The sequence below is a fragment of the Ochotona curzoniae genome, unplaced genomic scaffold (assembly GCF_017591425.1).
Source record: "Ochotona curzoniae isolate NIBS_2020 unplaced genomic scaffold, NIBS_Ocur_1.0 contig_1, whole genome shotgun sequence".
NCBI classification, from domain to species: domain Eukaryota; kingdom Metazoa; phylum Chordata; class Mammalia; order Lagomorpha; family Ochotonidae; genus Ochotona; species Ochotona curzoniae.
The window spans coordinates 18,225,861-18,238,000 of NW_024464918.1; positions in this window are offsets into that span (position 1 = coordinate 18,225,861).

The window sequence follows — 12,140 nt, forward strand, 5'->3', positions numbered from 1 at the left end:
GAACACTGAAGACTCTGGGAGAATAAACCCTTCTGTCATTGTTGCAGGTTGAGAAAGAGATGAGACATGCAAATTATCTCTACACACACTTCCTACTGAATCTCCCCTCCACTCAATCTAAAGACAGAACGGGAACCAGGTGCTTCAGAACCTATCAGGAACACTGGCAGGAATTATTTTCTGTAACAATAAGTTGTAATTTTTTTCTTAAATAAGCCATAAAACTGTTAGTAGACTATGTTTGTAATAGAGCTGTGTCAGCCTAGGGGAAAGTACGATTGCTTTTGTAATCTCATCACGATTTTCACTGTGATTATCTACATATGTGATGTTGCCTTTGTTCCATGCCCTCTGCTAAATGATTTAAAGGTATTGTCTACCATATTATTTCTCTAACAATAGCAAAAGCCAGTCTCAAATGGGATATTTGTTGTCAGGTTATCCCCAGGCCTACAGGATAGTTGAACCTCATTAACTATTTATTAGAAAATGAGTTGAGTCCCCAACCAGGCTCTTAGGTTAACATTTTTTTTTTTTTGACATTCTACATGTCAAACTTTGCTTTGCTTCTAATGTTCGTTTTTCAGATCTAAGCTGACATGTCACCTTTGAATGCCATTCCTTAATTTCTCATTCCAAAATAGGTTTTCCCTTTATAGTATTTGGACTTCCAGTGCTTGCGCTTATTCTAAGTAGACATTTTCATCCTCCTTCAGTTTAGTAAATAAACACTATCAAGACAGGGCTGTGGGCTTATTGTTTATCATTGTTTTCCCAGGAATTAGTTCATTCTGTGGTACTTAGGAGCTACTGCATAAATTTGTTGAAAAAATGAATACATGGACTAGAACAGATTAGCCTCATTTTATTAATGATGAGACACCACTGCATGACTCAAGGTCTCTCAAAAAGAAAAAAGGCTCATTTTAAAAAAGCTCATAATACTAAGCTGTAATTTTACATTTATAGTCAATTTGGCTAGGTGTCAATGTATTTGGGTATTTTAACCTGCCCACAATCCTCTCAGGTAGATTTTATGATTTTTGTGTAAGTGAAGAGTTTGAACCACAGTTAAGGAACCTGCAATATATTTAGGATTTAAGCCCATATTGTCTCCAGTGTATTATATTTCCCGGTCTGCTGTCACAATGTGAGCTTATACACATATGTGAGTAACATGCACAAATGTGTTCTTGTGTATAGTTAAGATATAAAGTTCAAATTTTCAATCTGAAAGCTTGCCATCTCTCAGCAAACTTGAGCTCTTTCTACAAACCTGATCAGAGGAGTGGAATGACACAGAAGAGTCACTCAGCCAATATGTTTCCATCCCAAATGCTTCCTCTGGGCCATATGGCTTTTAAGAGGCATTTGCAAATATTAGGTGAGACTTGAGAACAATAATTAAAGCTCATAGATCACAGGTTAATTAATCCCCAGCTTCACATCACACCTGGTCATGGAAATGTTCAACTCCCAAGAATGACCTGCAAATCACAGGCCAAGTAAACAGACATGAAACAAGCTTTCTCAGCAGGGAAATAACCCTGACAGCCTACTGTATACACAGAGTATTTTAGTGTATCAAAGACATTTTTGTATCCATATGCTTTCTAAAGTTTCCCAGAGTTGGGTGAGGTTGGCTGAGTTGGAATTCATGTCTTCTATTTTATTGTGATTTGATGTAATTTGGTGTCATTAAATGACCTGTGAATAAGTTCCAGGACATTTGCTAAGTAATTTATTTTTCTTTTTCCATTTAGTCCTCATGGCAACTCTAGCTTAATGCTACTTTTTTTTTTTATAGTTGATGTCATATGCAGAATCATCTGGTTGGTAATGGGCAAGGCTGAGACGTCAGCATTTCCTATCCTAGATAAGTGCTTTCTGTTAGCATAGACCTTTCGTGATTGCTCTGCATGAACTGCTCTAGTTCATTTATTGGTTTTTGAGAACTCTGAAATACATGAGCGTTGTCTCCATCTCCCTCATGCAGGAACTATGGCTCACAGAGTTGAGGCAGTTTGTCTAAGGTCATATCACTCTTGAGTGGGTGGCAGAGGTAGTACTTCAATTCAGTATCCTAGTCTTCAGCTCTCAAATTGTTATCTGCCAATTTCAGTGCAGTGCCTGGTTAACTCCGACTGCTGACCTTATTTTGCTGCTTTTAATGGCGTGTGTTATCACTCTGTCTCTAAAATGTATAGGACCTGCGATCATTTTTTCCTCATCTAAAGTTTTAATATCCACAAAGAAGCAATTATTTCCCAAGAAGTGAATAAACTGGGAAGAAGACTCATACAGCTAGGAGGTTTTTAAAGGGTTTAACCTTGTGTCTTCTGGCAGTGACTGCTCAGTGGGAATGGTCATTAACAAAAACCTGCAAATATTTGTTCGCTCATGACTGAACACAGAGCAATGACTGAGAACAGGAGGTCCAGCAGAAGTAGCGCCATATGGTGAGGCTTTAGCACCAGGTGCAAGTGATTGAAGACCTGAGGCTTTGTTCATGGCGAGGACAGAAGACACTCGTCCGAGGGCTGGTGGGGTTGGCTGCTGGGCATTTCAGATGTGTTTAGGTATGCTGGTGGAAAAGAACACCGAACTAGGAATTCTGAGAAACCTGGTTTGTGTCTTTGCCTTTTTTGTACCTGTTTCACTTTCCTGTCTGTAGCATAAGGGAGAGATTATAGTTATTCCTAATAGTAATTTTAATTATTTAAAGCAAAAAAGCCCATCTGAGATAGCTCGTTCATTTGCATACCAATGCACAGTGAGATTTAAGCAGATGCTTTGGATAGTATGCTAGGCTCTGAGGCTCAAACAAGGTGGATGGTCTGTGCTTCAGGCGTACTTTCTGCTAGAGTTTGCAAGCTTGAGTGCCCCCCAACAGTATTGTTAACTTATGTGTATATTATAATTATAAAACTTTCTGTTCTTTAACTTTTTATCAGCATTTTCTACATTGTAACTACACCAGTTTGCTTTACATGTTTTTTGGTTGTTATTTTGCGGCTTACAATGTATTTACAAATTGAAAAGCAGTCACATATAAAGAGAGGAAGACACAGAAAAATCTTCCATGCACTGTTACAATCCACCCAATGGCCAGGGTTGGGTCAAGCCAAAGCCAGGAACCCCAAACTCCTCTGTGTCCCCCATGTCGGTGGCAGAGGTCAAATACTTGACTGTCTGTTGCTTTCCAAGGCACATTAGCAGGGAGCTGGATCAGAAGTCAGAGCACCAGGACTGAGACCTGTGCTGATATAGGATGCTGGCATTCCAGGTGATAGTTTAACCTGAGGTACCACACACTTGTAGCCTGAAACTTTCCTTGCAAATGGGAAGATCAGTGACATATTTAGGTGTTACAAGATAGATGACCTCTGTGTCAGTTATTCTGTTGCCTTGGGAAAGCAATCATAGATGGCGTATTCATGAATGAGAGCTGTGGAGTTGTGATTCCTGTCTAAACTGCTGTGGATGTTCAGTACATGGTTGTTACTTAACAGATTTCACAAATAGGACACACTGTCAGCGTCTAGCTCTTGAGCTCTTCTGTTGAAAGTTCCTGTCCTCTCCTGGGCCGCTGATGACTATTATTCTCCCAGATGTCCCCATATTGCACAGTACTATGAAGCTGGGAACCAGATTTAATATTAATAGAAATGTACGTCATTTGTTGAACTGATGCTTCTTCAAATTCCGTTTTCCAAATCTTTGTGTGACATGCTCCTTCAGGCTCTTCAGATCTCTGTTCAGACAGTCTTTCCCAAATAGACAGCCAGAGGCTAAACATTATAATCTATTTTTTTCATTAATATCATCCCTTAGAAAATATTATGCTTATTTGTATAAGTACTTCATTTTTATATCTGGCACACAATGGAGTTATCTTCTTGTCCTGCTTCTAGAAAGAAACTGCATGAACATGAGAGCTGTGCCTGTGTCATCCTTAGCATCCAAAATTGTGCATAGTAAAGGCTTAATGAGGGGTAGGAGATACTGAATGGGCATTCTGTGCCAACCACTTACTAATGCACATCCATACACATGCATCTCTAGATGCCTGAGTATGTTGCAGGGGAAGTGGTGGCACAGAAGCAGCTAAACCAAAGTTCAAACCCCTTTCCAGCTAGATTTGAAGCTTGGATTCATCATTCTTTTATTGTCTTGCCACAGATTTATTTGTTTTTTTTCCTTGGTCAAAGTCACCTGCTCTCATTATTTCTGAACATGATATGTTTAGCCCATGGAAAATAAAATTCTGGAGGCAGAGACCACATCTCATTTCTTTTTATCACTCTCAGCCTGTCTAGCATTGTGCCTCGCACAGACTGGGAGATGAATGTCATTACTTATGCATTGCTTGAATGGTGCATGGAATCCTTTCTTTTGTGTAGTAGTGCCACATGGGGTTTCTATCTTTCTCCAAAAGTAGTGTTGCCTATGGTTCTATTATAACACTGTTTACCTTATCCTGGGGGAATGAATGAACTTTTGAGACCCCAAATTACAAAGATCTGGCATCTCTAAATAGCACTCATTACAGGTAAGATCCCAAGGGAAGGAGGGAGGGCACTGCTTTAATTAACCCTGGCTGGAGCCAGCTAGGGGCGCTGGGAAGAGGTGAAACAGCTTTAACTCAGCTAAGCTGGGGAAAGGCAGAGTATTCATAGGCCTTTGATGCTTCTAACAAAAAAAAAAAAAAAAAAAAAGATTGTTTGGTGCTCATCCCTGGTGCAACCCTGGTCAGTGAATTCCATGAAGACTCTTAGTTTGTAGAGGCCTCTGTGCAAGTTCTCCAGAGCTCTGTTAGTTCTGGTGAGAATGAAGGGCAGTGAAAATTTAGGAGATGAAAGTTTTTCCTTCCTCTGTCAGTATATACAACCCTGATGTGACAGCTTATGACAATTCAGTTTTTTTTTTTTCTCTGATACATACTTTGTTAACTGGGATTCAGTTTCCTTCAGGTAAGAATTTCCATATGTAACAAATGCAGCAAATGTCCAAAAATGCTACTTGATAGGTAGAAACCTCAAAACAGAAGAAAGTGTTTCATTCTTTCTTTAAAGAGTATGTTCCATATAAACAAATGCTTGAAAATCACAGAAATTTGTTCACTGCTGTTAGCCTCAGAAACAATTCTCACCTGTTTCTATTTAATTATTTTGATTACATACTGTGTATGTAGATTTGTATCTTAGTCATTTAAACATGGACTATTATTGCAAGAATAGCAACTGATTTTTTTTGAGCACGTGCTATGGAATAGGTGCTGTTCTCAGGGATTAGAATGATTTTTCTAGAGTGAGAATTGGGTTCAGTGGTTAAGATAACTGAGAACTGTGTTGGACTTCCTGGGTTTGATATCCAGCTGCAGCTTCCTATTCATATCTACCTTGGGAGGCCACAGTGATGGATCAAATAACTGAGTTCTTGCCATCTACTTGAGAGATGTGGACTAAGTTCCCAACTTTAGATCAACCCAGCCCAGCTGTTGAGGGCATTGTGGGGAGCAATCAAGTATAAGTTGGAGAATGATCTCTGCCCTTCCTTCCCATCCTCTTTCTTTCCCATTTATAAAAGCATTTTTTGACATTTATGTTGGTGATATAATGTGTTTTTATTTCTTTTGAAGTTTATGATATAATTCCATTGGGTCTGGAATTCCCCTCTCCCCAAATCTTCATCCCCCGACTGATTTTCCTCATATTATTACAATAGTACAGCTCTTCATAAGGAGTCATAATTGCATCAGTCTGTTATTTAAGTGTGCCTTGCCATTGCTGGTGCAGACGATGTCAGACAGTCCACCATCCCATTGTCTAGATATGTCCAACAGTTTCATTGGGGGTCCATCTTTGATTTGGAAGTAGGAATGCATACCACGTTGTATCTTCATAGCTGAATCTGGTAGTCTCTATTACACCATCACTATACATTCCCTTAAATGAGAAGCCATGAAACAAAGTCATTAAAAGGTATGAAGTTAAAACAAACAAAACTTACAATACCATGAAGTTGAAAAATGCAGCACTGAATAACCAATGCATAAGAGACAAAAAGAAAACACAAAAATCTCTTGGGTAAAATGATGCCACCGTGCAAACCATGAGCCAGCAATGAATTTGACAAGAGAAAACTTGTTGAAAAACAGAAAATGAAAATGAAATAAAAAACATCAAAAACGTGGGACGCAAGAAAAACAGTATGGAAAGGATGATTTGCACTTAAGTTCATCAAGTATATTGATCTGTAATTCTCTTTTTCTTCTGTGTCTATCTGGCTTTGGTATTAAGGTGATATTGGCTTCGTAGAGTTTGGAAGGATTGCCTTGCTTTCTGTTGTTTTGAAAAGCTTGTGGAGGATTGGGCTAAGTTCCTATTGACATGGTTGGTAGAATTCAGCAGTGAAACCATCTGGTCCAGGACTTCTCTTGGTTGGGAGGGCTTTAGTTGATGATTCAATCTCAGTTGTTATAGGTCTATTTAGATTGTTAATTACTTCTTGATTCAATTGTGGTGGATTGTATGTGTTCAAAATCTATCCATTTTGTCTAGGTCTTCTGATTTGTTCTTGTATAGTTTGCAGTATTTCCTAAAAATTCTCTATATCTGAGGTATCTGTTATACTTCCTTTCTCGTCTCTGATACTATTGATGCGTATCTTCTCCCTCTTTTTTCTGATTAGTTGGGCTAGTGGGGAATCTATTTTGTTGATTTTTTTCAAAGAATCATCTCTGAATCACTGATCTTACATACTTTTCTTTTTGTCTCTATTTTGTTCATTTCTTCCCTTTTCTTCCTACTAGTCTTGGGATTGCTTTGCTGTTATTTCTCTAGTTCCTTCAACTGTAAGGTTAGTTCAGTTACTTGGTGCTTTTCTAGTTTAACATAAGCATTGATTTGGATGAACTTTGCTCTGCCTTGATTATGTCACATAGGTTTTGATATATTGTGTTAATCCATTCATTTGTTTCAAGAAACTTTCTAATTTTCCCTTTGATTTCCTCTCTAACCTGTTGCTCATTTAGTAGCATCTTATTCAGTCTCCATGTACTTGAATGTCTTCCTTAGTGTTTTGACTTCTTGGTCTCTTGCTTCACTCCATGATTTTTTGAGAAGATGCAAGGTATAGCTTCAAAAATTTTTTTAATTTGCTGAGACTTCTTTGTGGGCTATAACATGGTCAGTTCTGGAGAAGGTCCCACGTACTGATGAATAAAATTTTATTCTCTGTCTACAGGGTGAAAGGTTGGGTAATTATCAACTAAGTCCATTTGCTCTAGTGTCTGGATGAGTTCTGTTATTTCTTTGCTGAGTTTCTGTCTCATCGATCTGTCTGTTGATGTTAAAGAAGTATTAAATCCCCCCACTATTATTGCATTGGAGTCTATTTCTCCCTTTAAATCCAATAATATTTGTTTCATGTAGCTAGATGGCTTGGCATTTGGCACATAAACATTTATTAAGGTGATCTTTTCTTGCTGAATGGATTCTTTGATCATTGTGTGGTGTCCTACTTCATTGCTTTTAGTGCTTTTCACATAAAAATCTATATCATCTGATGTAAGAATGGCTACTCCTGCACATTTTTCCTTACGATTAGCTTTGAATATCTTTTCCCATCCTTTCACTTGTTTCCTCTGATCTTTGTTGGGAGATGTGTCTCCTGTTAGCAACAAATAGATGGGTTTTGTTTTTTGATCCAGTTCTCTAGTCTATGGCATTTGGTTGATGAGCTTAGGCCATTTATATTCATTGTTAATACGGATAAACAGTTTGATCCTGTCATTTTAGCAATGGCGTGTTCTTTGTGGTCTTCCATTGGCCTTTTACTGGAAAGTTCACATTGCCTTTGTTTTTGGTAGTTGGTTTCCTTTTCTTTTTTCTCTTTCACAAGAAAATTTTGAGTATCAGTTGTAGGGCAGGTTTAGAAGAGGCAAATTCTTGGTGTGTTTCTTTACTGTGGTTGAATTTTATTTCATTTTCAAAGACATAGGAGAACTTTGCTGGATACATTATTTTGGGTTGAAATTTTTTCCCTTTTAGGATCTGGAATATGTTACTCCAGTCTCTTCTGGCCTGTAGCGTTTCCTCTGGGAGATCAACTGTAAGTTTGATTGAGGTTCCTCTACAGGTTTCTCGATTTTTCCCACATGCACATTTAAGGATCTTTTCCTTATGTTCAAGTGAAGAGAGCTTGGTTATCATGTGTAGTGGTGAAGTATACTTTTGATCAACTCAGTTTGGAGTTCTGTGACCCTCCTGTATGTATATTTTTTGCACTTCTCCAGATCAGGGACATTTTCTTTTATTATTTCATTGAATACACATTTCAACCCAGCTTTTTCTTTCTGGTCCTTCTGAAACTCCAGTAACTCATACATTGGGCTTTTTAATCAGTGTTTTGGTTTTTGGATACTTTTTTAGCTTGACTCAGCTCTGCTTCCAGCTTTTCGTTTATTTCCTCCAGTAACAGGACATATCTTGTGATTCTGAGATTTTCTTCTGCTTCATTCATTCTATTTTTGAGACTCTCCACTGTGTTTTTGATTTGCTCCACTGTATTTTTAACTTCTGATACATCAACTTTTATTTGATTCATTGCTACTATTTCCTGTGTGACATATTCCTTAAATTCCTTGAACTCCTGTATTATGTGCTTCTCATTGTTGTTCAGAAGCTTTATAATGAGTTTTCTGAATTCTGCATTCCTCATTTTCTCAGTGTCTTCCTCAGTTAACTCCGAGGGTTGTAGAGGCTTTTGCTCCTTTGCCGGAGAATCTTCAGTAACATTCATAGTGCCTCTGTCTCTCTCACAGTTACAAAAAAAAAGAAATAAATAAATTTTAAAAAGCCATGTGAAGAAACTAAGAATGAGTTCCTACTGAAGGCTGCCTGTCACATAGAGCATATAAAACAACATACTCAAATCAAGCAGAAAGCTGAGAGGGGTGAATCTTATCCCAGGTGATATTTAATATCTTTGCACAATAGAAGATACACAGCAGGCAGGACACTATATTTTTGTTCCATGACAATTATCAACATCAATTTTGACACACACACTCCTATTGATCACAAGAAGTCAGAAACAGAATTTCCCAATGGAGATCTGAGAACATATCAGTTGATATTTGAGATTCATTCCTACATTCAAGAAATGTTAATGGAAATACAATTTGTGCTGTGTTAGGATTGTGGCAGTGTCTAAAACAAGGGCTTGCTCTTGAAAAGAACGAGTAGCTAGTAACTCATGAAGTGTACCTGTGTGATAAACAAAATAATGCAGTAAGTGGGGGTTTGATGCAACTGTTCTTTTCAATACAGTGGCTAGGGAGGCCCTGTTTGTTGATGCGACATTGGAATGGATACCTGCTTAAAGTGAGGAGGGAAATGTAAACACCTAAGATAGCATTCAGAGAGAGAGATCCTTCTGGCTGATTACAGAGCAACAACAACTGATGATGTGATCCTTTTGAAAGAAGTTCAATTATCTTTTTCCCCACCAGGAAAAGCTGTAATGTCTTCTAGTGTACCAGAATACATGCAAAATTCTCATCTCTGTTAGGGAACCCGCCAGTCTGGCTCCTGTTTTCCATCTAAACTCCTCAACTACCCTCCTTCACTCCACTTCAGGTAGGCCAAATTCCTGCCTTTTTCAAACACTCTTATCTCAAGGGCTCTGTATGGTTTGGAAGTTGTTAGATATACCTCTTCTCTGCTTTATTTTATGTAGGGGTCATCCATAGTTCAGGTTCTGATTCCAAGCTGTCAATAGTCTTTTTTTTTTTAAAGATTTACTTTATTTGAAAGGCAGAATTACAAATAGAAGGAGAGACAGAAAGAGATCTTTCTGCTGGTTTACTTCCCAAATGCCATAATTATTCTCCTAACTGGGTACAGGGGCCCAACGTCTTGGGCCATCTTCCTCTAATCTTGTAGGCCGTAAGTAGGGAGTTGGCTCAGAAGTAGAGCAGTCAGAACACAAACTGCTGCCCATGTAGGAGGCTAGTGCCACAGGTAAATGCTTAGCCTACCATTCTACATCACTGGAACCACTATGAATCTTTACAGAAGAGGTAGTCAAAGTGCAGTGCCATATATTCTTAAGCTAAGCAGTAGAATCCAACCTTCAGGAAATGATTCTTCCTTCTTGGTTACATCATCCTGTGTGTCTGGTTGACTGTGGAATGAGAGGATGCATCAGTATTCTGCAACTGACTAGTGCCATGAAGGAAGTGAATATCCTGCATGTGATATTTTTTTAAAGATGTATTTATTTTTATTGGAAAGGTGCATATACAGAGAGGAGGAGAGACAGAGAGGAAGCTCTTTCATCCAATGATTCAATCCCTTAGTGGCTGCAATGGCTGAAGCTGTGTCTATCCAAAGCCAAGAGCCAGAAGCCAGGAACTTCCTCCAGGTCTCCCACATGGGTGCAGGATCCCAAGGCATTAGGCCATCCTCAACTGCTTTCCCAGGCCACAAGCAGGGAGCTGGATGGGAAGTGGGGCTGCCGGGATTAACCAGTACCCACATGGGATTCTGGCGCGTGCAAGGTGAGGAATAACCACTGCGCTATTGCTCTTGGCCCTGCATGTGATATTAAATTTAAGAACATGACAGAATTGTGTGTATTGTTCATTCTTCTCAGTGCTGTCAAATACAAGATGTGTGTTCAGTATTAATTCAAGGAATCATGTACAGTGAAGATGACTTTAGGAGACTAGCCACATGAGTGATGTCATCTTTCGACTCTCAGATTGCTGTGCTAAAATCCCCTCTCTTTAGAAAGAACAGAAGAGTCCTTCCTTATTCAGACTCTAGACCTAACAGCTAAAAGCTTCAACTCTTTTGTCTATTTATCTCTCTGATCCAGGTATAGTACCAGTGTGATTTATGCTTGAGACTTCTCAGTATTCCTTCTTCCTGCCAGCTAACTCCTAATGTGTCAGTAAAACTTTCCACAGGAACTTTCCTGCATAATGTCCTTTCCGGCCCCACTAAACGCCAGTCCTGGATGCCTGCAGAGCATCTCTTAAGCCTACCTTAGTACTTGGAACATTGCCAGTGGCCTGTGCAGTTGACTTTCTCACACTGGACTGTGCATTTTCAAGGGGAACAGAGAACACCAGCTCTCAGTTACTGCTATATAGAAATTGACAAAAAGCAAGCTCTCAATCAGCCTTGGCTGAAAGTTCATTCCAAATCTCAGAATATAAAAGATAAAGATATAGAAAGACTTCGGAACTTTTAACATCACAGAATTGTATCGTCACAATGCCAGGGAATGAGATCCTTGCTCCCAGCCTGCTCAGTAGGTACTTCCAGCTGCAGATATCTTTCTCAGTGGAATCACAAGCAGGACCTTGGAGCCCCACCCTCGGCTCTACTATGGTTTGTTACCTCTTTCAGCTCATTGCCTTGGGGAAACAGGCAGGGTTTGCCTATTGCCAATGCAAAGCTGAACAGATGGCAGATGCCTTGCTTTCTGCCAGCAAGAGTTAGGAAAAATAACTGGAATTCATTTACTGGAGACACACTCTAGCTGGGATTTAACTGAGAGTTGGCAAAGGTAAACTGTTAGCTTATGATTGATTTCTGCATTCCAAGGAAAGCATCATGTCTGTCTAGTGGCCCTTGATATTATCTCAGATTACGAGGAAATTCTTAATTTCCTGTTTCCCAATTCCTATCTTCTTTCTTTATGATCAAGTGTCTGATTCTAGTTCCCATCTTGACCTGACCTTCTCTACTGTATTTTCAAATGATTTTTCCATGAGTCTTGTAGTCACAGACTTAAAGAGGAAACTTTAAGGGCCATTTTTTCTTTCTCTATGATTTCCAAAGGTAAATTGGTTCATGAATTAGTGTCAATCTGGAGGCTTGAGAATGAGGACAACTAATGAAAGAAAAGAAACATACATGTGTCCAGGTTTCATCCTTGGAGATTCTGACTCAGTAAAACTGTAGGTCCAGACCCTCCGTAGTGTTGTTGAATCCCCAGGGGATTCCAGCATAGCCATGCTCAATAGTTACTGGATTTGAATCTATTTCCCAATTACTGCTTGTATTAGTTTATCTCCTAATTTAGTTTGAAGCCTACTGCAAAAATATCTTTATAGCACTACA